Source organism: Rhipicephalus microplus, chromosome 2 (genome assembly GCF_043290135.1).
Source record: "Rhipicephalus microplus isolate Deutch F79 chromosome 2, USDA_Rmic, whole genome shotgun sequence".
In the NCBI taxonomy this organism is placed as follows: domain Eukaryota; kingdom Metazoa; phylum Arthropoda; class Arachnida; order Ixodida; family Ixodidae; genus Rhipicephalus; species Rhipicephalus microplus.
The window spans coordinates 92,342,188-92,369,287 of record NC_134701.1 but is presented as its reverse complement, the minus strand read 5'-3'; the positions used below and the strand labels follow the sequence as shown (position 1 = coordinate 92,369,287).

Sequence of the window (27,100 nt, the reverse complement as noted above, 5' to 3'; positions counted from 1 at the left end):
AGGAGCAAGCAAATGGCGTCGGTGGTTCAGTCGTAGAATACGCGCCTGCCACGCGGCTGACCCGTGTTCGATTCTCGCCTGACGCATCGTTATTTTTAAAAAGGTCACGCGTGCTGTTACGCATTATTGCATGCCGTGAATGCAGGAGAAAACAAATGGCGTCGGTGGTTCAGTGGTATAATACTCGCCTGCCACGCGGGTGACCTGGGTTCTATTCCCTTCCGAAGCATTGTTACTTTTAGAAAAGCTCACACGTGCTGTTACGCAATATTGCATGTCATGAATGCCGCAGTAAACAAACGGCGTCGCTGCTTCAATGGCAGAATACTCGATTGCCACGCGGGATTCCCGGGTTCGATTCCCGGCTGACGCATCGTTATTTTTAGAAAAGCTCACGCGTGCTGTTACGCAATATTGCATGCCATGAATACAGGAGTAAGCAAATGCCGTCGGTTGTTCAGTGGTAGAATACTCGCCTGCCAAGCGTGTGACCCGGGTTCCAATCCCGGCTGACGCATCGTTATTTTTAGAAAAGCTCACGCGTGCTGTTACGCAATATTGCATGCCATGAATGCCGGAGTAAGCAAATGGCGTCGGTGGTTCAGTGGTAGAATACTCACCTGCCACGCGGGCGACCCGTGTTCGATTCCCGGCCGACGCATTGTTATTCTTAGAAAAGCTCACACGTGCTGTTACAAACTATTGCATGTCATGAATGCAGGAGTAAGCAACTGGCGTTGGTGGTTTAGTAGTAGAATACTCGGCTGCCACGCGGGTGACCCGGGTTCGATTCCCTGCCGAAGCATTGTTACTTTTAGAAAAGCTCACACGTGCTGTTACGCAATATTCCATGTCATCAATGCCGCAGTAAACAAATGGCGTCGGTGGTTCAGTGGTAGAATGCTCACCTGCCACACGGGTGACCCGGGGTCGATTCCCTGCCGAAGCATTGTTACTTTTAGAAAAGCTCACACGTGCTGTTACGCAATATTGCATGTCATGAACGCCGGAGAAAACGAATGGCGTCAGTGGTTCAGTGGTAAAATGCTCGCCTGCCACACGGGTGACCCGGGTTCGATTCCCGGCCGACGCATCGTTATCTTTAAAAAAGCTCACGCGTGCTGTTACGCTCTATATGCATGCCATGAATGCAGGAGTAAGCAAGCGGCGTTGGTGGTTCAGTGGTAGAATACTCACCTGCTGCGCGTGTGACCCGGGTCCGATTCCCGGCTGACGCAGTGTTATTTTTAGAAAAGCTTATGCATGCTGTTACGCTATATATGCATGCCATTAATGCAAGAGTAAGCAAACGGCGTCGGTGGTTCAGTGGTAGAATACTCACCTGCCACGTGGGTGACCCGTGTTCGATTCCCGGCCGACGCATTGTTATTTTTACAAAAGCTCACACGTGCTGTAATGAATTATTGCATGTCATGAATGCAGGATTAAGCAACTGGCGTTGGTGGTTCAGTAGTAGAATACTCGGCTGCCACGCGGGTGACCCGGGTTCAATTCCTTGCCGAAGCATTGTTACTTTTAGAAAAGCTCACACGTGCTGTTACGCAATATTGCATGTCATGAATGCCGCAGTAAACAAATGGCGTCGGTGGTTCAGTAGTAGAATACTCGGCTGCCACGCGGGTGACCGGGGTTCGACTTCCTGCCGTAGCATTGTTATTTTTAGAAGAGCTCACACGTGTTGTTACGCAATATTGCATGTCATGAATGCCGCAGTAAACAAATGGCGTCGGTGGTTCAGTGGTAGAATGCTCGCTTGCCACACGGGTGATCCGGGTTCAATTCCCGGCCGACGCATCGTTATCTTTAAAAAAGCTCACGCGTGCTGTTACGCTATATATGCATGCCATGAATGCAGGAGCAAGCAAGTGGTGTTGGTGGTTCAGTGGTAGAATACTCACCTGCTGCGCGGTTGAGGCGGGTTCGATTCCCGGCTGACGCAGTGTTATTTTTATAAAAGCTTATGCATGCTGTTACGCTATATATGCATGCCATGAATGCAGGAGCAAGCAGATGACGTCGGTGGTTCAGCGGTAGGATACTCGCCTGCCACGCGGGTGACCAGGGTTCAAATCCCGGCTGACGCATCGTTATTTTTAGAAAAGCTCACACGTGATATCACGCTATATATGCATGTCATGAATGCAGGAAGAAGCAAATGCCAGCGGTGGTTCAGTGGTAGAATTCTCGCCTGCCACATGGCTGACGCGGCTTCGATTCCCGCCTGACGCATCGTTATTTTTAAAAAGGTCACGCGTGCTCTTACGCAATATTGCATGCCGTGAATGCAGGAGAAAACAAATGGCGTTGGTGGTTCAGTGGTAAAATGCTCGCCTGCCACACGGGTGACCCGGGTTCAATTCCCGGCCGGCGCATCGTTATCTTTAAAAATGCTCACGCTTGCTGTTACGCTATATAGCATTCTATGAATGCAGGAGTAAGCAAGTGGCGTTGGTGGTTCAGTCGTAGAATACGCGGCTGACCCGGCTTCGATTCCCGCCTGACGCATCGTTATTTTTAAAAAGGTCACGCGTGCTGTTACGCAATATTGCATGCCATGAATGCAGGAGTAAGCAAATGGCGTCGGTGGTTCAGTGGTAGAATACTCGCCTGCCACGCGGGTGACCCGTGTTCTATTCCCTGCCGAAGCATTGCTACTTTCAGAAAAGCTCACACGTGCTGTTACGAATTATTGCATATCTTGAATGCAGGAGTAAGCAACTGGCGTTGGTGGTTCAGTGGTAAAATACTCGGCTGCCACGCGGGTGACCCGGGTTCGGTTTCCGGCTGACGCATTGTTAATTTGAGAAAAGCTCACACGTGCTGTTACGCAATACTGCATGCCATGAATGCAGGAGTAAGCAAATGGCGTCGGTGGTTCAGCGGTAGAATACTCGCCGGCCACGCGGGTGACCCGGGTTCAATTCCTGGCCGACGCATCGTTATCTTTAAAAAGCTCACGCGTGCTGTTACGCTATATATGTATGCCATGAATGCAGGAGCAAGCAAATGGCGTCGGTGGTTCAGTCGTAGAATACGCGCCTGCCACGCGGCTGACCCGTGTTCGATTCTCGCCTGACGCATCGTTATTTTTAAAAAGGTCACGCGTGCTGTTACGCATTATTGCATGCCGTGAATGCAGGAGAAAACAAATGGCGTCGGTGGTTCAGTGGTATAATACTCGCCTGCCACGCGGGTGACCTGGGTTCTATTCCCTTCCGAAGCATTGTTACTTTTAGAAAAGCTCACACGTGCTGTTACGCAATATTGCATGTCATGAATGCCGCAGTAAACAAACGGCGTCGCTGCTTCAATGGCAGAATACTCGATTGCCACGCGGGATTCCCGGGTTCGATTCCCGGCTGACGCATCGCTATTTTTAGAAAAGCTCACGCGTGCTGTTACGCAATATTGCATGCCATGAATACAGGAGTAAGCAAATGCCGTCGGTTGTTCAGTGGTAGAATACTCGCCTGCCAAGCGTGTGACCCGGGTTCCAATCCCGGCTGACGCATCGTTATTTTTAGAAAAGCTCACGCGTGCTGTTACGCAATATTGCATGCCATGAATGCCGGAGTAAGCAAATGGCGTCGGTGGTTCAGTGGTAGAATACTCACCTGCCACGCGGGCGACCCGTGTTCGATTCCCGGCCGACGCATTGTTATTCTTAGAAAAGCTCACACGTGCTGTTACAAACTATTGCATGTCATGAATGCAGGAGTAAGCAACTGGCGTTGGTGGTTTAGTAGTAGAATACTCGGCTGCCACGCGGGTGACCCGGGTTCGATTCCCTGCCGAAGCATTGTTACTTTTAGAAAAGCTCACACGTGCTGTTACGCAATATTCCATGTCATGAATGCCGCAGTAAACAAATGGCGTCGGTGGTTCAGTGGTAGAATGCTCACCTGCCACACGGGTGACCCGGGGTCGATTCCCTGCCGAAGCATTGTTACTTTTAGAAAAGCTCACACGTGCTGTTACGCAATATTGCATGTCATGAACGCCGGAGAAAACAAATGGCGTCAGTGGTTCAGTGGTAAAATGCTCGCCTGCCACACGGGTGACCCGGGTTCGATTCCCGGCCGACGCATCGTTATCTTTAAAAAAGCTCACGCGTGCTGTTACGCTCTATATGCATGCCATGAATGCAGGAGTAAGCAAGCGGCGTTGGTGGTTCAGTGGTAGAATACTCACCTGCTGCGCGTGTGACCCGGGTCCGATTCCCGGCTGACGCAGTGTTATTTTTAGAAAAGCTTATGCATGCTGTTACGCTATATATGCATGCCATTAATGCAGGAGTAAGCAAACGGCGTCGGTGGTTCAGTGGTAGAATACTCACCTGCCACGTGGGTGACCCGTGTTCGATTCCCAGGCGAGGCATTGTTATTTTTTGAAAAGCTCACACGTGATATCACGCTATATATGCATGTCATGAATGCAGGAAGAAGCAAATGCCAGCGGTGGTTCAGTGGTAGAATACTCGCCTGCCACATGGCTGACCCGGCTTCGATTCCCGCCTGACGCATCGTTATTTTTAAAAAGGTCACGCGTGCTGTTACGCAATATTGCATGCCGTGAATGCAGGAGAAAACAAATGGCGTCGGTGGTTCAGTGGTAAAATGCTCGCCTGCCACGCGGGTGACCCGGGTTCGATTCCCTGCCGAAGCATTGTTACTTTTAGAAAAGCTCACACGTGCTGTTACAAACTATTGCATGTCTTGAATGCAGGAGTAAGCAACTGGCGTTGGTGGTTCAGTGGTAAAATACTCGGCTGCCACGCGGGTGACCCGGGTTCGGTTTCCGGCTGACGCATTGTTAATTTGAGAAAAGCTCACGCGTGCTGTTACGCTATATATGTATGCCATGAATGCAGGAGCAAGCAAATGGCGTCGGTGGTTCAGTCGTAGAATACGCGCCTGCCACGCGGCTGACCCGTGTTCGATTCTCGCCTGACGCATCGTTATTTTTAAAAAGGTCACGCGTGCTGTTACGCAATATTGCATGCCGTGAATGCAGGAGAAAACAAATGGCGTCGGTGGTTCAGTGGTAAAATGCTCGCCTGCCACACGGGTGACCTGGGTTCTATTCCCTTCCGAAGCATTGTTACTTTTAGAAAAGCTCACACGTGCTGTTACGCAATATTGCATGTCATGAATGCCGCAGTAAACAAACGGCGTCGCTGCTTCAATGGCAGAATACTCGATTGCCACGCGGGATTCCCGGGTTCGATTCCCGGCTGACGCATCGTTATTTTTAGAAAAGCTCACGCGTGCTGTTACGCAATATTGCATGCCATGAATACAGGAGCAAGCAAATGGCGTCGGTGGTTCAGTGGTAGAATACTCGCCTGCCACGCGGGTGACCTGGGTTCTATTCCCTTCCGAAGCATTGTTACTTTTAGAAAAGCTCACACGTGCTGTTACGAATTTGTGCATGTCTTGAATGCAAGAGTAAGCAACTGGCGTTGGTGGTTCAGTGGTAGAATACTCGGCTGCCACGGGGGTGACCCGGGTTTGGTTCCCAGCTGACGCATCGTTATTTTTAGAAAAGCTCACGCGTGCTGTTACGCAATATTCCATGTCATGAATGCCGCAGTAAACAAATGGCGTCGGTGGTTCAGTGGTAGAATGCTCGCCTGCCACATGGTTGACCCAAGGTCGATTCCCTGCCGAAGCATTGTTACTTTTAGAAAAGCTCACACGTGCTGTTACGCAATATTGCATGTCATGAATGCCGGAGAAAACAAATGGCGTCAGTGGTTCAGTGGTAAAATGCTCGCCTGCCACACGGATGACCCGGGTTCGATTCCCGGCCGACGCATCGTTATCTTCAAGAAAGCTCACGCGTGCTGTTACGCTATATATGCATGCCATGAATGCAGGAGTAAGCAAGTGATGTTGGTGGTTCAGTGGTAGAATACTAACCTGCTGCGCGGTTGACCCGGGTTCGATTCCCGGCTGACGCAGTGTTATTTTTATAAGTGCTTACGCATGCTGTTACGCTATATATGCATGCCATGAATGCAGGGGCAAGCAGATGGCGTTGGTATTTCAGTGGTAGAATACTCGCCTGCCACCCGGGTGACCCGGGTTCGATTCCCGGTCGACGCATTGTTATTTTTAGAAAGGCTCACGCGTGCTGTTACGAATTATCGCATGTCATGACTGCAGCAGTAAGAAACTGGCGTTGGTGGTTCAGTGGTAGAATACTCGGCTGCCACGCGGGTGACCCAGGTTCGATTCCCCGCCTACGCATTGTTATATTTAGAAAAACTTACGCGTGATATCACGCTATATATGCATGCCATGAATGCAGGAAGAAGAAAATGCCAGCGGTGGCTCAGTGGTAGAATACTCGCCTGCCACGCGGGAGACCCGGGTTCAATTCCCGGCCGACGCATAGTTGTTTTTAAAAAAGCTCACATGTGTGGTTACGCAACATTGCATGTCATGAATGCAGGAGTAAGCAAATGGCGTCGGTGGTTCAGTGGTAAAATATTCGCCTGCCACGCTGGTATCCCGGGTTAGATTCCCGGCTGACGCATCGTTTATTTTAGAAACGTTCCTTCGTGCTATTCTGCAATTTTGCACGCCATAAATGCAGGAGCCACCAAACAGCGTCGGTGGTTCAGTGGTACAATACTCGCCTGCCACGCGGGTGACCCGGGTTCCAATCCCGGCCGACGCATCGTTTATTTAAAAAAATTCCTGCGTGCTATTTCACAATATTGCGCGCCTTGAATGCAGGAGCCAGCAAATGGCATCGTTGGTTCAGTGGTAGAATTCTCGCCTGGCACGCGGGTGACCCGGGTTCAAATCCCGGCTGACGCATCGTTATTTTTAGAAAAGCTTACGCATGCTGTTACGCATTATTGCATGCTGTGAATGCTGAAGTAAGCAAATGGTGTCGCTGGTTCAGTTGTAGAATACTCGCCTGCCACGCGGGTGACCCGGGTTCGATTCCCGGCCGACGCATCGTTTATTTTAGAAAAGTTCCCGCCTGCTATTCCGCAATATTGCCCATCATGAATGCAGGAGCCAGCAAACGGTGTCGGTGGTTCAGTGGTAGAATACTCGACTGCCACGCGGGTGACCCGGGTTCGATTCCCGGCTGACACATTGTTATTTTTAGAAAAGCTCACACGTGCTCTTACGAACTATTGCATGTCATGAATGCAGAAGTAAGCAACTGGCGTTGGTGGTTCAGTAGTTGAATACTCGGCTGCCACGCGGGTGACCCGGGTTCGATTCCCTGCCGATGCTTTAATACTTTTAGAAAAGCTCACACGTGCTGTTACGCATTATTGCATGTCATGAATGCCGCAGTAATCAAATGGCGTCGGTGGTTCAGTGGTAGAATGCTTGCCTGCCGCACGGGTGACCCGGGGTCGATTCCCTGCCGAAGCATTGTTACATTTAGAAAAGCTCACACGTGCTGCTACGCAATATTGCATGTCATGAATGCCGGAGAAAACAAATGGCGTCGGTGGTTCAGTGGTAAAATGCTCGCCTGCCACACGGGTGACCCGGGTTCAATTCCCGGCCGGCGCATCGTTATCTTTAAAAATGCTCACGCGTGCTGTTACGCTATATAGCATGCCATGAATGCAGGAGTAAGCAAGTGGCGTTGGTGGTTCAGTGGTAGAATACCCGCCTGCCACGCAGGTGACCCGGATTCGATTCCCGGCAAACGCATCGTTATTTTTAAAAAAGCTCACGCGTGCTGTTACGGTATATATGCATGACATGAATGCAGGAGCAAGCAAATGGCGTCGGTGCTTCAGTGGTAGAATACTCGCCTGCCAGGCAAGTGACCCGAGTTCAATTCCCGGCCGACGCATCGTTATCTTTAAAAAGCTCACGCGTGCTGTTACGCTATATATGCATGTCATGAAAGCAGGAGCAAGCAGATGGCGTCGGTGGTTCAGTCGCAGAGTACGCGCTGCCACGCGGTTGACCCGGCTTCGATTCCCGCCTGACGCATCGTTATTTTTAAAAAGGTCACGCATGCTGTTACGCTATATTGCATGCCATGAATGCAGGAGTAAGCAAATGGCATCGGTGGTTCAGCGGTAAAATTCTCGCCTGGCACGCGAGTGACCCGGGTTCAAATCCCGGCTGACGCATCGTTATTTTTAGAAAAGCTCACACGTGCTGTTACGAATTATTGCATATCTTGAATGCAGGAGTAAGCAACTGGCGTTGGTGGTTCAGTGGTAAAATACTCGGCTGCCAAGCGGATGACCCGGGTTCGGTTCCCGGCTGACGCATCGTTAATTTTAGAAAAGCTCACACGTGCTGATACGCAATACTGCATGCCATGAATGCAGGAGTAAGCAAATGGCGTCGGTGGTTCAGCGGTAGAATACTCGCCTGCCACGCGGGTGACCCGGGTTCAATTCCTGGCCGACGCATCGTTATCTTTAAAAAGCTCACGCGTGCTGTTACGCAATATTGCATGTCATGAATGCCGCAGTAAACAAATAGCGTCGGTGCTTCTGTGGCAGAATACTCGATTGCCACGCGGGTGTCCCTGGTTCGATTGCCGGCTGACGCATCGTTATTTTTAGAAAAGCTCACGCGTGCTGTTACGCAATATTGCATGCCATGAATACAGGAGTAAGCAAATGCCGTCGGTGGTTCAGTGGTAGAATGCTTGCCTGCCAAGCGTGTGACCCGGGTTCAAATCCCGGCTGACGCATCGCTATTTTTAGAAAAGCTCACGCGTGCTGTTACGCTATATATGTATGCCATGAATGCAGGAGCAAGCAAATGGCGTCGGTGGTTCAGTCGTAGAATACGCGCCTGCCACGCGGCTGACCCGGGTTCGATTCTCGCCTGGCGCATCGTTATTTTTAGAAAAGCTCACGCGTGCTGTTACGCAATATTGCATGCCATGAATGCAGGAGTAAGCAAATGGCGTCGGCGGTTCAGTGGTACAATACTCGCCTGCCACGCGGGTGACCCGGGTTCTATTCGCTGCCGAAGCATAGTTACTTTTAGAAAAGCTCACACGTGCTGTTACGAATTTGTGCATGTCTTGAATGCAAGAGTAAGCAACTGGCGTTGGTGGTTCAGTGGTATAATACTCGGCTGCCACGCGGGTGACCCGGGTTTGGTTCCCGGCTGACGCATCGTTATTTTTAGAAAAGCTCACGCGTGCTGTTACGCAATATTGCATGCCATGAATGCTGGAGTAAGCAAATGGCGTCGGTGGTTCCGAGGTAGAATACTCGCCTGCCACGCGGGTGACCAGGGTTGAAATCCCGGCTGACGCATCGTTATTTTTAGAAAAGCTCACACGTGCTGCTACGCAATATTGCATGTCATGAATGCCGCAGTAAACAAATGGCGTCGGTGCTTCATTGGCAGAATACTCGATTGCCACGCGGGTGTCCCGGGTTCGATTGCCGGCTAACGCATCGTTATTTTTAGAAAAGCTCACGCGTGCTGTTACGCAATATTGCATGCCATGAATACAGAAGTTAGCAAATGCCGTCGGTGGTTCAGTAGTAGAATACTTGCCTGCCAAGCGTGTGACCCGGGTTCAAATCCCGGCTGACGCATCGTTATTTTTAGAAAAGCTCACGCGTGCTGTTACGCTATATATGCATGCCTTGAATGCAGGAGTAAGCAAGCGGCGTCGGTGGTTCAGTGGTAGAATACTCACCTGCCACGCGGGTGACCCGCGTTCGATTCCCGGGCGACGCATTGTTATTTTTAGAAAAGCTCACACGTGCTGTTACGCAATATTGCATGTCATGAATGCCGCAGAAAACAAATGGCGTCGGTGGATCAGTGGTAGAATGCTTGCCTGCCGCACGGGTGACCCGGGGTCGATTCCCTGCCGAAGCATTGTTACTTTTAGAAAAGCTCACACGTGCTGTTACACAATATTGCATGTCATGAATGCCGCAGTAAACAAATGGCGTCGGTGGTTCAGTGGTAGAATGCTCGCTTGCCACACTGGTAACCCGGGTTCAATTCCCTGCCGACGCATCGTTATCTTTAAAAAAGCTCACGCGTGCTGTTACGCTATATATGCATGCCATGAATGCAGGAGTAAGCAAGTGGTGTTGGTGGTTCAGTGGTAGAATACTCACCTGCTGCGCGGTTGACCCGGGTTCGATTCCCGGCTGACGCAGTGTTATTTTTATAGAAGCTTATGCATGCTGTTACGCTATATATGCATGCCATGAATGCAGGAGCAAGCAGATGGCGTTGGTGGTTCAGTGGTAGAATACTCGCCTGCCACGCGGGTGACCCGGGTTCGATTCCCGGTCGACGCATTGTTATTTTTAGAAAGGCTCACGCGTGCTGTTACGAATTATTGCATGTCATGACAGCAGCAGTAAGAAACTGGCGTTTGTGGATCAGTGGTAGAATACTCGGCTGCAACGCGGGTGACCCAGGTTCGATTCCCCGCCTACGCATTGTTATATTTAGAAAAACTCACGCGTGATATCACGCTATATATGCATGTCATGAATGCAGGAAGAAGCAAAGGCCAGCGGTGGTTCAGTGGTATAATACTCGCCTGCCACGCGGCTGACCCGGCTTCGATTCCCGCCTGACGCATCGTTATTCTTAAAAAGGTCACGCGCGCTGTTACGCAATATTGCATGCCATGAATGCAGGAGAAAACAAATGGCGTCGGTGGTTCAGTGGTAAAATGCTCGCCTGCCACACGGGTGACCCGAGTTCAATTCCCGGCCGGCGCATCGTTATCTTTAAAAATGCTCACGCGTGCTGTTACGCTAAATAGCATGCCATAAATGCAGGAGTAAGCAAGTGGCGTTGGTGGTTCAGTGGTAGAATACTCGCCTGCCACGCAGGTGACCCGGATTCGATTCCCGGCAAACGCATCGTTATCTTTAAATAGCTCACGCGTGCTGTTACGCTATATATGCATGCCATGAATGCAAGAGGAAGCAAATGGCGTCGGTGGTTCAGTCGTAGAATACGCGCCTGCCACGCGGCTGACCCGGCTTCAATTCCCGCCTGACGCATCGTTATTTTTAAAAAGGTCCGCGCGCTGTTACGCAATATAGCATGCCATGAATGCAGGAGTAAGCAAATGGCGTCGGTGGTTAAGTGGTAGAATACTCGCCTGCCACGCGGGTGACCCGTGTTCTATTCCCTGCCGAAGCATTGCTACTTTTAGAAAAGCTCACACGTGCTGTTACGAATTATTGCATATCTTGAATGCAGGATCAAGCAACTGGCGTTGGTGGTTCAGTGGTAAAATACTCGGCTGCCACGCGGGTGACCCGGGTTCGGTTCCCGGCTGACGCATTGTTAATTTTAGAGAAGCTCACACGTGCTGTTACGCAATACTGCATACCATGAATGCAGGAGTAAGCAAATGGCGTCGGTGGTTCAGCGGTAGAATACTCGCCTGCCACGCGGGTGACGCGGGTTCAATTCCTGGCCGACGCATCGTTATCTTCAAAAAGCTCACGCGTGCTGTTACGCTATATATGCATGCCTTGAATGCAGGAGTAAGCAAACGGCGTCGGTGGTTCAGTGGTAGAATACTCACCTTCCACGCGGGTGAACCGTGTTCGATTTCCGGCCGACGAATTGTTATTTTCAGAAAAGCTCACACGTGCTGTTACAAACTATTGCATGTCATGAATGCAGGAGTAAGCAAACGGCGTCGGTGGTTCAGTGGTAGAATATTCACCTGCCACGTGGGTGACCCGTGTTCGATTCCCGGCCGACGCATTGTTATTTTTAGAAAAGCTCACACGTGCTGTTACGAATTATTGCATGTCATGAATGCAGGATTAAGCAACTGGCGTTGGTGGTTCAGTAGTAGAATACTCGGCTGCCACGCGGGTGACCCGGGTTCGATTCCCCGCCGAAGCATTGTTACTTTTAGAAAAGCTCACACGTGCTGTTACGCAATATTGCATGTCATGAATGCCGCAGTAAACAAATGGCGTCGGTGGTTCAGTAGTAAAATACTCGGCTGCCACGCGGGTGACCCGGGTTCGACTTCCTGCCGACGCATCGTTATCTTTAAAAAGCTCACGCGTGCTGTTACGCTATATATGCATGCCATGCATGCAGGAGTAAGCAAGTGGTGTTGGTGGTTCAGTGGTAGAATACTCACCTGCTGCGTGGTTGACCCGGGTTCGATTCCTGGCTGACGCAGTGTTATTTTTATAAAAGCCTATGCATGCTGTTACGCTATATATGCATGCCATGAATGCCGGGGCAAGCAGATGGCGTTGGTATTTCAGTGCTAGAATACTCGCCTGCCACGCGGGTGACCCGGGTTCGATTCCCGGTCGACGCATTGTTATTTTTAGAAAGGCTCACGTGTGCTGTTACGAATTATCGCATGTCATGACTGCAGCAGTAAGAAACTGGCGTTGGTGGTTCAGTGGTAGAATACTCGGCTGCCACGCGGGTGACCCAGGTTCGATTCCCCGCCTACGCATTGTTAAATTTAGAAAAACTCACGCGTGATATCACGCTATGTATGCATGCCATGAATGCCAGAAGAAGCAAATGCCAGTGGTGGTTCAGTGGTAGAATACTCGCCTGCCACGCGGGTTACCCGGGTTCAATTCCCGGCCGACGCATTGTTATCTTTAGAAAAGCTCGCGCATGCTGTTACACAATATTGCATGCCATGAATGCAGAAGTAAGCAAATGGCGTCGGTGGTTCAGTGGTAGAATACTCACCTGCTGCGTGGTTGACCCGGGTTCGATTCCTGGCTGACGCAGTGTTATTTTTATAAAAGCCTATGCATGCTGTTACGCTATATATGCATGCCATGAATGCCGGGGCAAGCAGATGGCGTTGGTATTTCAGTGCTAGAATACTCGCCTGCCACGCGGGTGACCCGGGTTCGATTCCCGGTCGACGCATTGTTATTTTTAGAAAGGCTCACGTGTGCTGTTACGAATTATCGCATGTCATGACTGCAGCAGTAAGAAACTGGCGTTGGTGGTTCAGTGGTAGAATACTCGGCTGCCACGCGGGTGACCCAGGTTCGATTCCCCGCCTACGCATTGTTAAATTTAGAAAAACTCACGCGTGATATCACGCTATGTATGCATGCCATGAATGCCAGAAGAAGCAAATGCCAGTGGTGGTTCAGTGGTAGAATACTCGCCTGCCACGCGGGTTACCCGGGTTCAATTCCCGGCCGACGCATAGTTGTTTTTAAAAAAGCTCACAGGTGCTGTTACGCAACATTGCATGTCATGAATGCAGGAGCAAGCAAATGGCATCGGTGGTTCAGCGGTAGAATTCTCGCCTGGCACGCGGGTGACCCGGGTTCAAATCCCGGCCGACGCATTGTTATCTTTAGAAAAGCTCGCGCATGCTGTTACACAATATTGCATGCCATGAATGCAGAAGTAAGCAAATGGCGTCGGTGGTTCAGTGGTAGAATACTCACCTGCCACGCGGGTGACCCGGGTTCGATTCCCGGCCGACGCATTGTTATTTTTAGAAAAGCTCACACGTGCTCTTACGAACTATTGCATGTCATGAATGCAGAAGTAAGCAACTGGCGTTGGTGGTTCAGTAGTTGAATACTCGGCTGCCACGCGGGTGACCCGGGTTCGATTCCCTGCCGAAGCTTTAATACTTTTAGAAAAGCTCACACGTGCTGTTACGCAATATTGCATGTCATGAATGCCGCAGTCAACAAATGGCGTCGGTGGTTCAGTGGTAGAATGCTTGCCTGCCGCACGGGTTACCCGGGGTCGATTCCCTGCCGAAGCATTGTTACATTTAGAAAAGCTCACACGTGCTGCTACGCAATATTGCATGTCAAGTATGCCGGAGAAAACAAATGGCGTCGGTGGTTTAGTGGTAAAATGCTCGCCTGCCACACGGGTGACCCGGGTTCAATTCCCGGCCGGCGCATCGTTATCTTTAAAAATGCTCACGCGCGCTGTTACGCTATATAGCATGCCATGAATGCAGGAGTAAGCAAGTGGCGTTGGTGGTTCAGTGGTAGAATACTCGCCTGCCACGCAGGTGACCCGGATTCGATTCCCGGCAAACGCATCGTTATTTTTAAAAAAGCTCACGCGTGCTGTTACGCTATATATGCATGCCATGAATGCAGGAGCAAGCAAATGGCGTCGGTGCTTCAGTGGTAGAATACTCGCCTGCCAGGCAAGTGACCCGAGTTCAATTCCCGGCCGACGCATTGTTATCTTTAAAAAGCTCACGCGTGCTGTTACGCTACCCAGGCAGCACAGAAGGTTGGCCCAATATTGGGGATAGATCGGCATTGCCTGGCCCATGAACGGCCCAGTTTTCACAACGTACCGCCAAGATTGGCTGTGCCAGCCAAGTAGAACGGCGACGTTGGACCAGCGTTGACAACGTACCCCCAATATTGGTTGTGCCAGCCGAATAGAACGGCTATGTTGGACCAGCATTAACAACATTCCGCCAATGATGGCTGTGCCAGTCTATTAGATTGGTCATATTGGGCAAGCTTTCAGAACTTTCCGCCCATATAGGCTGTGCCGGCCTATTAGAACGGACACATCGGGCCAGGTTGTACAAGTAGCAGCCATTATGGGCGGAGCCATCCAATAAGACCGGCATTATTGGCCCGCCGTTTGACCGTTATTGCCGGCGTCAGCTGAAAAGTCAACATCACGATGTCATAATATTAGAATATGAGCCAATTTCTGCGTCTGTTGCTTTTTGGCGCTGTTCTGGCCCCAATTCACGCGCCGATTTTTCAAGTTAGAGAGAGAGTAATATATGTGCCGGGCACGATATTAGAACTATCTTTTCGTCATTAAACCATGCCCCGCCGCGGCGGTCTAGTGGCTAAGGTACTCGGCTGCTGACCCGCAGGTCGCTGGTTCGAATCCCGGCTGCGACGGCTGCATTTCCGATGGCGGCGGAAATGTTGTAGGCCCGTGTGCTCAGATTTGGGTGCACGTTAAAGAACCCCAGGTGGTCGAAATTTTCGGAGCCCTCCACTACGGCGTCTCTCATAATCATATGGTGGTTTTGGGACGTTAAACCCCACATATCAATCAATCAATCAATCATTAAACCATGCACAGCTCGTTGAAATGCATAAGCGTTGGGTGAAGTTGTGCAAGGTAGACTTTTTAAGTGAGAAAAAATTACCGATCAAGTTTCTCTGTCAGACGTGACGTCCGATGCGGTGCTATCCGTACGTATGACGAAGCTGCTGCGGATACCGCTGTCTTACGCGTGCATGTAGACGTCGAATATCTGACGCAAATCTTATCGTATCATGTGTCGGGCTAGCTATCTACGCGACCTATTCGAATCTGTTTTGCGTTCACAGCACAGTACGTGTTAACGGCACTTGCTGCTGCTTGACGTGTGGGAAGAGCGGGGGTCGTCAGTTGCGTTATGGTGACTGAATCATACAACATATGCAGTTGCCGTGATCTAACACACAGACGCGCGTGCGCACGCACGCACGCGCTATATTCATGCAACAACCACACGAATTCCTAACAACATCGCAGCGAACGGTTGGTAAGGTGTTGCGGAGTGTGTAGGCGTCGTAGGGCACCCTGTCGGTGCCCAGCTCGTTGCGAACGCGAATTTCGGCGTGGAACGCTTTTTTATGTACTTTTTTTACGTGTGCCCAAAACGGTAGGCTGCGATACGAGCAGTACGACACACAAAAAAAAGAAGAAACGTGAATGCATAGGGCAAATCGTTAATGATAAAAAAAACGCACGCTCACGCCACTGCAGTGGCATGAGCGTGCGTGTTTTTTTTTGTTATTAACGAAGCACATGTGCTTCAATAAAACATGACAGCCAAGAATGATGAAGTATTCATTTACATACAAATTACTATGAGTTGCTGAAACTCACGCAAAAGAACATAATTTTCTTCCTTGGATATTGATCGAGTGCCCTGGAATTATGCTATGTGAATTTGACACATCAACAGTGCATTATGAGTCCCACCATAAGGGGCCACAATCTTGGCAAGTAATAGAAGTACTCTTCCCACCTGATGTGCACCTAACGTAAGGAGGCCTTGTTTCTCAAGTTAGCAATATATATATATATAGAGCACATTACTACTGGAAAAATATACCAGGTGTAACCAGAAAAAGGCGCACCTGCAGTTTTAAAGTTTAAAAGAAGCAATGACAAGCCAACCATCCAAAATAGAACGCCCGAGAAAGGAGCATCAATCAGTATTACAGCAGCTAAAAGCCTGCTAACAGCTGAAGGTAGTCATGCTGCCCTTCCATTCAAGTATAGTGTACACTGAGAAAAGATACTGAAGATACACCATCAGCAAATGACAAAACCAAAACAGACAGAGCTTTCTCTTATAATACAAAAAGTCTTTAGCTGAGGAGGCAAATAAGTCATTCGCACACAATAAGTGCACAAAAAAAAAGCTGTCGCACGAGGCTGTCAGCGCTTAGACAACACAGGCAAAAATACAGTAGACTGAAGAAGGGAAAACCCATAGCAAAAGTTACCATACTCCTGAGTTCTTGCTTTGCGTGCAAATGAAGCTAGCGTGAAGTTGAACACAAGATTAAAGAACCACAATCAACATCTGGAAGTCAATGCTTTAGGAATAATACAAAGTACTGAAGAAGCATGCAAAGAGCATTCCTGTGAAGGCAAATATAAAAAAAGACTGAAAGCTCACTTGCCCTGAACAAGACAACACCACAATCAATCGAAGAGCCGTTCGGACACACCAGCAGTTCTGGCCAACACTAAAAAGTCACAAAAACATACCTTTAATGCCTTTTTTGCAAGAGAACTTCAAAAGAAATGTGTATACACCAATGCCAGAAGTATCGATGGAAGCTATTACTCATATTCAGCTCTTCATTGAAACACTGACAGAAGATACTTATACGTGGATGCTTAATTACTTTGGTACGACTCAAGAGCACCGACGCCAAGTGGCAAAAAAATGATGGTGGAAGACTACAATGTGATCAAATGCACACGTCAACCACCAACCAAGGTCCTATGCTAGAGTGAATATCGCAAAAAATCTTGAACGCCTAATGTCACTGACTCATACTCAGCGTTCTCAATCAAAATCTTGACCTCCCACACAGCATATTATTTCAACAACCCGCCACCTCTCACCATGTCATGAACCAAGCTCGAGTATACACAAACCCTCCTCACCGTTAGGTAGTTAGGTAGCTCCACTAGTGCTTCACTCTCGGAACACATAGACCAGGGCCGCAACTAGACGGGTAGTGAGGAGGTTCTGAGCCCCTGAAGTATTTTCATGCTCTGACTTTTCGTCAACAATAGCTTAATCTGGGCAAGTTGGTTCATCGCGGTTGTGTTCTAGTAACAGTGAGAGAAGTTCAGGAAGAGACAAAAAGGACAGGAAAGAGCGCTGACTGCCAACTAAATTTTATTGAAGGTACTACGCCCACTTTTATACAGAGTACAAGAACAGTGCTCATGCACAAGGACACATGTGAGACCATGATAATATAATCTTAACTGAGAAAAGAATACTCTCTCTCCGAATGGATGAGGGAAGGTATACTGATGCACTGATCCATGGCCCTCCTGACAAGAAAATGCTTTCACATTCCTCTCTTTCATTTCTTGTTCTTGCTTTTTTCAAAAACAGTGTTTTATGAAACATAGAACTGCACTTACATTCTTTACAGTGTATGGCCATGCGACTACCATAGCCATTCTTAACATTTTAAGCATGCTGTCTTGCTCGAACATTGGGGCATTGCCAAGTTTCTCTTATGTTTACGTTTCCACATGTCAATAGTATCTCATACACAACATTATATTGGCATTCAGTATACCTATTCTCGTTACGAATGGTGAAATAATGGCTATTCTTGTAGCTCTTTAGTACACACACTTTTGAAAACTTGCTAGGGATGGCAAATAACGAGATAAAATCATGTCGGCTCGCTATTTTATTTATACTGTGAAATACCTTATATTCCTACGGTATAGCATGCAAAGATCTTTGGTCATTCTGTTTTTATTTTGGTCCTGTTTTGTTTAACTTGACTTTCTGCAGGAGGGTTTAGCACACGGGTTTGATGGTGCTGTTGGGATATCCAGCATCCTTTAGTCTTTTAATCTGGTTTTTAAGGCTTACCTCATCCTTGTGCTCACATGACTTCTGAAGGGTGGCCTCAATGCACGTGGTGGCAATTCCTCTGTGTAAATTGTGTAAATGTGTAATTATGTGTTATGATGTACTAAAAAAGATGTCCCAAGAATCAGAATAAGTGACAGTAGTCAAAGTTTTTGTCACTGCCTTTATACAAATACCAGTTTATTTGTTGCCTCCTGCAGTAGTTTAGGGCCTCTTATATAGATAGGATGTTTTCTCACTTTTATTACATTTTTGTATTGATGATGCCATATGCTCAGGAGGCAGAATGTCGTTATGTTCTTTCTGATAACTTCTAGCTTCTGAGCAAAGATAATGTTTCAGAAAAATGAAAAAAGGCTAGCATAATATTAAGACATGGGAAGAAAGCAGAGTTTATCAAAAATGAATGCATTAGTTGAGAATGAGAAAAAAAGATGGATGACAGGTCAGTAATGTCAATTAATTTATATTAGGACACATGAAATGTAGCAGAGGGTGGCAGGTGATTAGTTCCAATGAGATCGAGAAATTATCAGCCATAATATGAAATTGGCTCAAACAGGACAGGGAGCATTGATTGGGCTTCCACCCTGCAGTGGACATAATATAGGCTTAACGCTAACAATGAGCAAAGCCTGTGAAATTAATTCTCCATGAAATGAGCAGTACTGCACAGATTGCTGTGCTAGACTTCCCATTTTGCATGTTTTTACCAGCTTATCCTGCTCGCTGTTCAGACACAAAGCTTCACCAGAAAAACAATATTATACTTGGTGAGGATAATGCCAGTGAATCCAGTGTTTTATCTACACCTTTCCTTGCTTAAGTCCTCCTCCAAACTATACGATTTTTCTTGGAAATGTTCTGCTTACAGCACACCAACCGATCAAGTTAAACAACTTTATTGGGGTCCTGCAGGACGCGCCCTAGTATGCAATCACCATTTCACTTCACGTTACAACATACTGGTGGTAAAAATATTCTCTGGCAGGGTACAGAAGTGCATGCACTGAGCTAGCTTGTGCAGCGCGGTCTATTCCAGAAAGCTGAACCTATGTTTGGTACAGAATTTTGTAACCACACGATGCTTGCACAGATTAAATGTGGCCACACATAGCAACTTCTGAGCTTTTTTATGAAATGATCTCGCAGTATCTGAAAACATTTGTTTTTTTGTTTACTTCATAGTTCCCAGTGAAATATTTCTCTTGTTCCTCTCATTGAATAATGGTATTTGGTGTGACTAAGGTGTTCCTAATGCCTCACTATGAGATCAGAAAAACGATTCTTCTTGAAATTGCTTCACAAGCATTTCCTAAGATATTTAATGACACTGCTTGCACATGTACAAACATTTGCTAGTTTTATTGAGGGTTGATGATAAAGGGAATCAGTTGGTGCATCCAAGCCGGACAGAGGTTGACTGGCCCTGAAAAGGGCCGTTTAGTTATATATCTTGCAGCTTGTTCCAGGTAGACAGGGTTTCATTCTGTAGAAATGGTAACTCATCACACTGGTTCCCCAGCATGAAGAACATAACTTGATGCTAACACTGACTCAGATGTTCTGAAATGTCATAGAGGGTACATGAAGGCTGGGTACATGAAGGTTGCAGTTATACTAACTGCACAGTCAGCATGCTTGTGTGATATGTGCATAGCTGCATCAAAGCCGCGTGTGAGAATTGCGTGAACAGCTGAAAATCTCAATGGCAGTATAGCTTAAGAAGTCTGTCATCCCTTTTTTGCCAGTTTCCAATATCATCCTTCCCTTTTCATGCATCTTCTTTCAATATATCTGGGGTTTTAATTCCCAAAACCACGATATATTAACGAGAAGCAAATTTTGAACATCTGGTGTTCTTTAACATCTTCACTTGTTTGCAGCGCAACACCAGAAACACAGGACAGGGAAGGAGCAAAACAGAAAGAAAAGACGGCGCCGACTCTGAAAAAGACGGCACTGACATCATGACACGCACATGTCGTGATGTAAGCTGCCCAAAGAGTGGCCTCCCGTGAGAATAGTGAAGAATTGGGAATAGGATGTACCAGTAAGGGCTTTGTGTGCAATTCACAAACAGTGAAAAAGATCCACCAGGGGTGAACCACAGGTACATGGTGCACTCTGGTTGAGAGAGAGCAGAGTAAAACAGATGGGCCAGACAGGAGATTATAAATGGTTTTGTCTGGAGCTGGTGCCAGACCAAGCTCTGATTAAGCGTAAGGGAGTATTGAGTGCCAGGCCAATCTGATCCCATTCCTGTGATGGGGTACAATGTGATGGCAGGTGCGAATTCCATTTTCTTTTTTTCCATAGGTTTAGGGAAATAATTTTTCAGTGATCAGATGAAAATACCTCCGACATACATAATAACATGCTTATTCTTGGGCGTAGTCATGCCTAGCCACCAGATTGGGAGAAAAAGGAATGTTTCCCGAAATGTGCGATAAAGTGTTTGGTGCTACGCCTTGACGGAAGTATTGATAGGTGCTTTGGAAATCGGTACGCCATTTCTGTAATCGTTAGATATGCAACTGCATGTGCCACTGCTAGGGATAACGTGACACTCCCAGCCATTTCAGGGTAAGCCGTTTTAATCTACATGAAGATGTTAATGAGCCCGTTCTGCATCACAGCAGTAGCTGTGGCCATTCCTTCAACTAGGCCTACTGCAGCGCCAACTAAATGTCTGCATGAATTTAGCGCTAGTACCGTGCATAATAATCAGCACGTGCCTTGGGTTCACTTCGATGGTGTTGTGAATTCATCTTGCGTGACAATGGTTTAAGTTGCATGCGTGCCTTAATCATTATTGCAATAGGAGACCATGATTTATCGTCACGCATGGTGTCGCTTAGCTCGGTCCTCAGTGTTCGAAGCAGGTTCCGCCTTGTGAGTGCATGAGAGAGGCACAAGAGTTGATTTCTGCTCTGTGTTTCTATAATTCCCTAGCCTGTATTATACAGGAAGCGGATAGTGCTGGTGTGCGTCAGCTGCCTCAATGCGCTCTCAACCGCCTGCCTGGTAAGACTGATAGCTCATTCTATCAGCGCCTTGTCGTACTCCCTTCTCACACTGCGACATGTCCTCCACTTGGAGGACATGATGACGAAACAAGATGATACGAAGCCCAAAACCGCAATGTTTGCAAGCCACAACCCGAGCAAACAATTCAACGGTGAGGCCAGAAAATCTACCTGACTAGGCCTGGAGCAACAAGCCAGAGAGCATATTCTTGGCTGGATAGATGGATGGATGTGGCCGTACCCTTTAGATCGGGCGGCGGCTAACGTCACCTAGCCGTAATGCTTAGTGAACTAACCACTAGATTTTTTTCCCCTTTAAATAGTAAAGTTGGACGGGTACTTTGAAGTGAAGGGTTTAATTTTCAATCGTGCCTTGACTTCAGCCACCAATCAGATAACCTCCTTCTAGTTAAGTCTACCCGCTTAAAGTCTATTTTGCCCTCCCTGTCCCTAAACACCAGTGCTTTGAAAAACTCTGCGCCATCATCTTGAACTATAAGGTGAAGCCCTTTACAGAGCATTGTCAAGTGTTCGGCAGTTTTTTCTTTCTCTTCGCACGCACTGCATATTGTGTCTACCTCTTCATATTTGGCCCGATATGTCTTGGTTCGCAATACTCCCGTCCTGGCCTCAAACAGTAGAGAACTACCCTGAGTATTATCATAGATTCTTTCTTTGGCAATTTCCTGCTTAAAAGTTCGATAGATCTCTAGTGCGGACTTCTTAATCATGCCAATTCTCCACATGTCAGTCCCCGTTTCCTGCAGTTCCTTTTTAACCGATAGTTCTTTCTGGTTTGGCCACCTGCTGTTTTCTAAGTATTTACCAGTCAATTTCCTGGTTCGCTTCCTCCATTTTGTATTGACATTCTTCATGTACAAGTAGCTGAAAACCTTCATAGCCCAACGCTCCTCCCCCATTTCTCTCAATCGCTTCTCAAATTTTATCTTGCTGCTAGCTTCCCTGCCATCAAATGATGTCCATCCCATATCACCTTGTACTCCCTGGTTTGGTGTATTCCCGTGAGCTCCTAAAGCAAGCCTACATATTTCACATTGCCTAATTTCTAATCTTGCTTGAACTTCTGACCTCATGCACAAGACCGCGTTGCCGAACGTCAGCCCAGAAACCATGACCTGTTTCCATATTCCTCTCACAACATTATACCTATTGTAATTCCACAGTGCCCTATTTTTCATCACTGCTGCATTCCTGTTATCTTTAGTCGTCACGCATATTTCGTGTTCCCTCATGTACTCGGTCCGATTGCTTATCCATACGCCCAGTTATTTGTATTTATCTGTTATCTCTAGCGTGACTTCCTGTATTCTAAGCTCACTACCTTTGTTATTATTAAAAATCATGACTACTGATTTTTCCTAACTGAATCTAAAATCTAACCTATCTCCCTCATTACCGCAGATGTCCATCAACCTCTGCAAATCTTCCTTGTTGTCGGCCATTAGCACTATATGATCTGCGTAGATTAATGCTGATAGAGCCTGATCAGTAAGTTTTCCTTGTTTGACTAAAGAGAGGTTGAAGCCAAGTCCCCTTGCCTCTAATTTGGCCTCTAATCCTTGTAGGTACATTATGAATAAGAAGGGTGACAGTGGGCACGCCTGCCTAAGTCCACGTTTCACCACTGTGGGCTTGGATACCCGTTTTTCACACTTTTTAACTACCTTGTTAGTTTTATAGATTTCCTTTAAACGATTAGTGACTCCATCTTTTACACCCAGTGTGTCTAGTATTCCCCACAAGTCCTCTTGAACCACGCTATTGTACGCTCCTTTGAATTTCTGCAGGCCGGTAGGAAGCTTCACAGCGCAGCGCCTGATCTTGTGAAACGGCGCAGCCATGCAGGCAGGGCATTCAATTCCCTCCCTATTTTTTGTATACTACTGTCCTTGTGTACATCGTAGAACACATAACAGTAATGACAGCAAACAGATCATTGATTCGGGTAGGCTTGGTGTTTTTATTTAAAATGCAACAACGAGGAAGCTGCTGAAGCTCGTGCCTGTATACAGCTGCTTTATATGGAGATGAAACTTTAACGAAAAAAAAATGTAATGATAAACAGTAGGCTCATAACAAACAACATTTCTCTGAGGGTGCATGGAATATATGTCCCATGCAAGGCTATGCATTGCAGTCCTTACTGCATTAATTATGTACACGTACTGCAGGGCATGCAAGTGTATGCAGACACACGCTGGCGAAATGACATTTTTTGCTACATACAAACGTGCACCGCACCAAATAAGACGCACGTGTTTGTATAGTCAGGGAACACTCGTGAATATTGATGAAATCACACAGCTCGCTTACAGAATAAAACAAACACAATTGCGAACAATAAAATGCGACGCTGTTTAAATAGGCGGACCCAGGTTACGAGGAGAATTATCAGTATGGCATACACACCACGTGTCAAGCTTTTGCAACATCTAAAGAGACTAAATATGGAAAGTTGCCTTTGTAAGTTAACAAGACAGTACCAAATGGAGAGACCACACGAGAGAACAACTCATCGTGGGCTAAAGAATGTGTTTTAAATATTATACACAGCTTTGCAAGTTAATATCGACGAGTTTTACTCGTCTAGGTGTTGGAGGTGTAGGCCTGATAAAATGCGATGTTGCTTCAGAGCCTTTCTTTCGTAATATTGCAATTTTATTCAACTCTTTCAAACGCGGCACCGTAAATTTCTACTGGGTGCTCAAACACGGCAAGCACGTCACGGGGCAAAATCTTTGTAACATTTTATTACCGAAACAGCGATACTAGCAATGCTTGAGCTGCACTTGCTGTTTTCTAAATTGTAACCTCCTCAATCTCATCACTGTGATCAGGAAACAGAGAGGAAAAGTACAGCAGTAGTACGTAGAGAAATATTCAATTTCAAGCCCTTTAGCAATATCATCTAAACAAATTGCCAGTTCACTGTTGAATTCTCTATGGAAACAAACAGCTGATCAGGGACGCAAGCTTGGCTTGGCACTAGCTTGGCCGTTCATACAGAGCCAAAAGCCGCTGCAGGAAACTGGAGTGCGGATACAAAATATTTTATACATTTTTGTTTTCTTTGTTTCATTTCTATAATTGCTCTTGTGATGGCGTGGACCGCGCTTCGTGATCTCATGTACCGGCGCACTGTTTTTAAGTTTAGTATGGCGCACGATAATACATGATTGCGTGCTTTAATTTAAAAAGGTTCGCGAGTATGGCAGCAACACTGCAATGTCGGGAAGAGGCACGGGGAAGAGGATAGTAGTAGAACCAGTAGCAGCTGCATGCCCGGGTGGAGCGACTGATGCCCAGATGGAGGAATGTCAACCCGATGCCTTTTGTGTTGGCCGTTCTGGCAGTTCCGCCGACTTTATAGAAAGAGACGACCCCGTCGCTTGTCCTCTTCTCTTTTAGATGCGGAGCATCTTATACTCGCGCCTTGTAGTGCGCCGTCCGCACCGCTTCTCGAACATTCGACAGCTGACGCGCGCGCATGCGCCGTCGCGCCGTCGCCCACTCTTCCACCATCTGTGCATCCCTTCCTCCTCTACACACCGCGCGCGCTTCACTCCTCCACCATCTGTGCACCCTTCCTCCTCTACACACCGCGTTCGACATCTACAATTCTCCTGATTCTCCAGTGGACGCGCATGTGGCGTCGCGCTTCGAGAACATTCAACAGCTGACAGTGCATGCGCCGTCGTGCTGTATATATACTCAAGGTCGGCGCTCGCTCGCTCAGTTGCCGCTCGTCGGTTGGTTTGTACGGCGCGTCGACGTCCAAGGTCGCGGTGAAATGAATTCCAACGAATCCACAAACACAATGATCGACGTCCCTTCGACCAGCGCCGCCCTTTCGCATACGTGTGTACGTGTTCACTCATTTAACACCCCCTCCTACAACCACGTTAACCAATTTAGCCATCGACCCAAGTAAGTCGCAATTTAACACCCCATTTCACAACCACGTGAACCAATTTAGCCATCGACCCAAGTAAGTCGCACTTTAACACCCCGTTAACCAATTATATGGTCCGCATCCTCCTCAGTGTTCCCCCGAGGGAAGCTGCGGGCAATTTTTCCTTCGGGCATCAGCGACAACATTGACGGACGACGTGTTCGACTTCACCGTGCACGTGAGTATAGGTTGGTTTTTCATTCGAGTGAATTCTTGTTCAGATTTGCAACTTGTCGACTTCATCCTGATCACCTGTCACCGGCAATAAGTCACATACGTGTGATATTTAGGTGAAATAAATGATAATGCACATTTTCTGCTCCATTTGCGTGACTTAGCTACACCAGGACATGAGGTAAAGCCTTTGTCACCTAGCCACTAGCAGGCAAGATCGATCACTCGCATCCTTCAGTTCACGAATCAACGCGCCTGCCTTAAAGTTAGTAAGCTGCTCGCAAAGAAATCTTACCGAGGCAATTTCGTTTTCTGTGAACAATGCACCGTAGATTTGTCTTGAATAACAAAAAAAACTTGAAAAATAAATGTCGCGATCTTTTAGAAAACGCCGTGTCTAAGAGCTAGACGCGGCATTTTGTAAAAGGCTCATTAAATTCAGTATGTTTTCGTAGTTTCTGCTTGAAATTATTATTGTCTATGAATTTCATGGCCCAATCTTTTGCTTTGGCTGCAAATCTCGGCGGCAAAAACTTTGTTCAGTGTTCCTTTAAGGGCAGGTGTAGATGCCATCATTTCAGTCGCAAATCTTTTTGCTAGTCGGTCGGCTGGTTAACAATAAGGGTACTAACTAGAGTTCCAGATTTCATCAGCAACACATCGTCATGGCTTCATCAGATGCTGCATTATATACATTCTATCCTCGTTTTTAAAGGTGTACCGTATGGTCCACTGTTACAGGAAACAAGCGAGCTCATGGACAGTGAGCCATGCGGTGCTAACTGGCAGCGAGGCTTGTGAATGGGACGCATGCGCATAGAATCGGGGAGAGCCCAGTTTTGTCTGCCATTTCTCTGCCTGTACGCATGACAGCATTGGAAAGCGCATCCGTATTTTAGCTGCGCAATTTATCTAGCCCAGTGCCTCCTGCTTCAGGGATTTCCTGTGAGCACAAAAAATGCATGATTTTAATCGTTGCTGCAGTGTTTTGCAAGTTGTCACCGTAAAGCACATCATATTTTTTGCATAATGCTCGCTGCAACTAGCAAGTTTCGGTGACTCAAAATGCTGCTCAGGTCTGATGTAGCAAACATTTTAAGCTCGTCCTTGTGATCATGAAATATTGGTTTATTAAATAATGGAAGGCAGAGTTGGTATCAGTTGATTTACAGTGTGAACATGAAAAGTGCGAAGGACCGTGCCTCGCAAGTAAGCCCCGAGAGCATGAGCAGAGAAGTAGCAGATGAGGATGCTCATGCGCTGCATTTCCAAATCTCACCAGCACTAATGCTTGACGGACTGCTGGCCACGCACTAGCGTGTTCTTTCTGAAACAGGACTTTGGCCCTGTAAGCAAGTTCTTGAAGGGCATAAGTAAAATGTAGAATGGGCCCCCTAAATGCACCCATCCTTGAACCATTGGGCTTATGAATTAGTGCCCTTTTCAAGATACAACTATTCTGAGCTATAAATTGTGACAGAACAGTGCACGAAGTTCATAAATGGGAAAAAAGTCTTTAAATGTCCCCTTTATACATAGTGTTCTTGTGATGTCACTTCTGCCGTTGTTGCCCTCTCCCGCCATGCCCGGGTAACTCCCTGGGTACCTACGGCAGTTCACGTGCTGCAGTGCGAATTGTTGGGGGCTCGTCATCTGTTGCTGTGAACGATGTGGAAGAATTGTGGTTTTTCGTTGTCTTACTTTAACGAGCTCATTGGATTAGGAAGGCCTCGCTCATTCACTCGATACAAGACCAGATAATCCAGATGTGCGACACATATACCAGCCACGGCGT

General features: G+C 47.4%; 31 non-coding genes across 31 annotated transcripts; all 31 read left to right on the top strand.

The window, feature by feature from the left end:
* The first annotated feature begins 590 nt into the window (after positions 1 to 590).
* TRNAG-GCC (transfer RNA glycine (anticodon GCC)) lies at positions 591 to 661 on the top strand. Its single transcript has one exon. It is a non-coding gene; the product is annotated as a tRNA-Gly (tRNA).
* Positions 662 to 1,022: 361 nt separating this feature from the next.
* On the top strand, positions 1,023 to 1,093 carry TRNAG-GCC (transfer RNA glycine (anticodon GCC)). The gene has a single exon. It is a non-coding gene; the product is annotated as a tRNA-Gly (tRNA).
* A 74-nt stretch (positions 1,094 to 1,167) lies between these two features.
* Positions 1,168 to 1,238, top strand: TRNAS-GCU (transfer RNA serine (anticodon GCU)). The gene has a single exon. It is a non-coding gene; the product is annotated as a tRNA-Ser (tRNA).
* Positions 1,239 to 1,312: 74 nt separating this feature from the next.
* On the top strand, positions 1,313 to 1,383 carry TRNAG-GCC (transfer RNA glycine (anticodon GCC)). Its single transcript has one exon. It is a non-coding gene; the product is annotated as a tRNA-Gly (tRNA).
* Positions 1,384 to 1,744: 361 nt separating this feature from the next.
* Positions 1,745 to 1,815, top strand: TRNAG-GCC (transfer RNA glycine (anticodon GCC)). Its single transcript has one exon. It is a non-coding gene; the product is annotated as a tRNA-Gly (tRNA).
* A 219-nt stretch (positions 1,816 to 2,034) lies between these two features.
* On the top strand, positions 2,035 to 2,105 carry TRNAG-GCC (transfer RNA glycine (anticodon GCC)). Its single transcript has one exon. It is a non-coding gene; the product is annotated as a tRNA-Gly (tRNA).
* A 217-nt stretch (positions 2,106 to 2,322) lies between these two features.
* On the top strand, positions 2,323 to 2,393 carry TRNAG-GCC (transfer RNA glycine (anticodon GCC)). Its single transcript has one exon. It is a non-coding gene; the product is annotated as a tRNA-Gly (tRNA).
* A 493-nt stretch (positions 2,394 to 2,886) lies between these two features.
* Positions 2,887 to 2,957, top strand: TRNAG-GCC (transfer RNA glycine (anticodon GCC)). The gene has a single exon. It is a non-coding gene; the product is annotated as a tRNA-Gly (tRNA).
* Positions 2,958 to 3,605: 648 nt separating this feature from the next.
* On the top strand, positions 3,606 to 3,676 carry TRNAG-GCC (transfer RNA glycine (anticodon GCC)). Its single transcript has one exon. It is a non-coding gene; the product is annotated as a tRNA-Gly (tRNA).
* A 361-nt stretch (positions 3,677 to 4,037) lies between these two features.
* TRNAG-GCC (transfer RNA glycine (anticodon GCC)) lies at positions 4,038 to 4,108 on the top strand. The gene has a single exon. It is a non-coding gene; the product is annotated as a tRNA-Gly (tRNA).
* Positions 4,109 to 4,182: 74 nt separating this feature from the next.
* TRNAS-GCU (transfer RNA serine (anticodon GCU)) lies at positions 4,183 to 4,253 on the top strand. The gene has a single exon. It is a non-coding gene; the product is annotated as a tRNA-Ser (tRNA).
* A 362-nt stretch (positions 4,254 to 4,615) lies between these two features.
* TRNAG-GCC (transfer RNA glycine (anticodon GCC)) lies at positions 4,616 to 4,686 on the top strand. Its single transcript has one exon. It is a non-coding gene; the product is annotated as a tRNA-Gly (tRNA).
* Positions 4,687 to 6,057: 1,371 nt separating this feature from the next.
* TRNAG-GCC (transfer RNA glycine (anticodon GCC)) lies at positions 6,058 to 6,128 on the top strand. Its single transcript has one exon. It is a non-coding gene; the product is annotated as a tRNA-Gly (tRNA).
* A 506-nt stretch (positions 6,129 to 6,634) lies between these two features.
* Positions 6,635 to 6,705, top strand: TRNAG-GCC (transfer RNA glycine (anticodon GCC)). The gene has a single exon. It is a non-coding gene; the product is annotated as a tRNA-Gly (tRNA).
* A 72-nt stretch (positions 6,706 to 6,777) lies between these two features.
* On the top strand, positions 6,778 to 6,848 carry TRNAA-GGC (transfer RNA alanine (anticodon GGC)). Its single transcript has one exon. It is a non-coding gene; the product is annotated as a tRNA-Ala (tRNA).
* Positions 6,849 to 7,065: 217 nt separating this feature from the next.
* On the top strand, positions 7,066 to 7,136 carry TRNAG-GCC (transfer RNA glycine (anticodon GCC)). Its single transcript has one exon. It is a non-coding gene; the product is annotated as a tRNA-Gly (tRNA).
* A 361-nt stretch (positions 7,137 to 7,497) lies between these two features.
* On the top strand, positions 7,498 to 7,568 carry TRNAG-GCC (transfer RNA glycine (anticodon GCC)). The gene has a single exon. It is a non-coding gene; the product is annotated as a tRNA-Gly (tRNA).
* Positions 7,569 to 7,641: 73 nt separating this feature from the next.
* On the top strand, positions 7,642 to 7,712 carry TRNAG-GCC (transfer RNA glycine (anticodon GCC)). The gene has a single exon. It is a non-coding gene; the product is annotated as a tRNA-Gly (tRNA).
* A 360-nt stretch (positions 7,713 to 8,072) lies between these two features.
* TRNAA-GGC (transfer RNA alanine (anticodon GGC)) lies at positions 8,073 to 8,143 on the top strand. The gene has a single exon. It is a non-coding gene; the product is annotated as a tRNA-Ala (tRNA).
* A 217-nt stretch (positions 8,144 to 8,360) lies between these two features.
* On the top strand, positions 8,361 to 8,431 carry TRNAG-GCC (transfer RNA glycine (anticodon GCC)). Its single transcript has one exon. It is a non-coding gene; the product is annotated as a tRNA-Gly (tRNA).
* A 215-nt stretch (positions 8,432 to 8,646) lies between these two features.
* TRNAG-GCC (transfer RNA glycine (anticodon GCC)) lies at positions 8,647 to 8,718 on the top strand. Its single transcript has one exon. It is a non-coding gene; the product is annotated as a tRNA-Gly (tRNA).
* Positions 8,719 to 9,511: 793 nt separating this feature from the next.
* TRNAG-GCC (transfer RNA glycine (anticodon GCC)) lies at positions 9,512 to 9,583 on the top strand. Its single transcript has one exon. It is a non-coding gene; the product is annotated as a tRNA-Gly (tRNA).
* A 74-nt stretch (positions 9,584 to 9,657) lies between these two features.
* TRNAG-GCC (transfer RNA glycine (anticodon GCC)) lies at positions 9,658 to 9,728 on the top strand. The gene has a single exon. It is a non-coding gene; the product is annotated as a tRNA-Gly (tRNA).
* A 507-nt stretch (positions 9,729 to 10,235) lies between these two features.
* On the top strand, positions 10,236 to 10,306 carry TRNAG-GCC (transfer RNA glycine (anticodon GCC)). Its single transcript has one exon. It is a non-coding gene; the product is annotated as a tRNA-Gly (tRNA).
* Positions 10,307 to 10,667: 361 nt separating this feature from the next.
* TRNAG-GCC (transfer RNA glycine (anticodon GCC)) lies at positions 10,668 to 10,738 on the top strand. Its single transcript has one exon. It is a non-coding gene; the product is annotated as a tRNA-Gly (tRNA).
* A 647-nt stretch (positions 10,739 to 11,385) lies between these two features.
* TRNAG-GCC (transfer RNA glycine (anticodon GCC)) lies at positions 11,386 to 11,456 on the top strand. The gene has a single exon. It is a non-coding gene; the product is annotated as a tRNA-Gly (tRNA).
* A 217-nt stretch (positions 11,457 to 11,673) lies between these two features.
* Positions 11,674 to 11,744, top strand: TRNAG-GCC (transfer RNA glycine (anticodon GCC)). Its single transcript has one exon. It is a non-coding gene; the product is annotated as a tRNA-Gly (tRNA).
* Positions 11,745 to 12,683: 939 nt separating this feature from the next.
* Positions 12,684 to 12,754, top strand: TRNAS-GCU (transfer RNA serine (anticodon GCU)). Its single transcript has one exon. It is a non-coding gene; the product is annotated as a tRNA-Ser (tRNA).
* A 507-nt stretch (positions 12,755 to 13,261) lies between these two features.
* On the top strand, positions 13,262 to 13,332 carry TRNAA-GGC (transfer RNA alanine (anticodon GGC)). Its single transcript has one exon. It is a non-coding gene; the product is annotated as a tRNA-Ala (tRNA).
* Positions 13,333 to 13,405: 73 nt separating this feature from the next.
* TRNAG-GCC (transfer RNA glycine (anticodon GCC)) lies at positions 13,406 to 13,476 on the top strand. Its single transcript has one exon. It is a non-coding gene; the product is annotated as a tRNA-Gly (tRNA).
* Positions 13,477 to 13,837: 361 nt separating this feature from the next.
* On the top strand, positions 13,838 to 13,908 carry TRNAG-GCC (transfer RNA glycine (anticodon GCC)). Its single transcript has one exon. It is a non-coding gene; the product is annotated as a tRNA-Gly (tRNA).
* Positions 13,909 to 27,100: the final 13,192 nt, after the last annotated feature.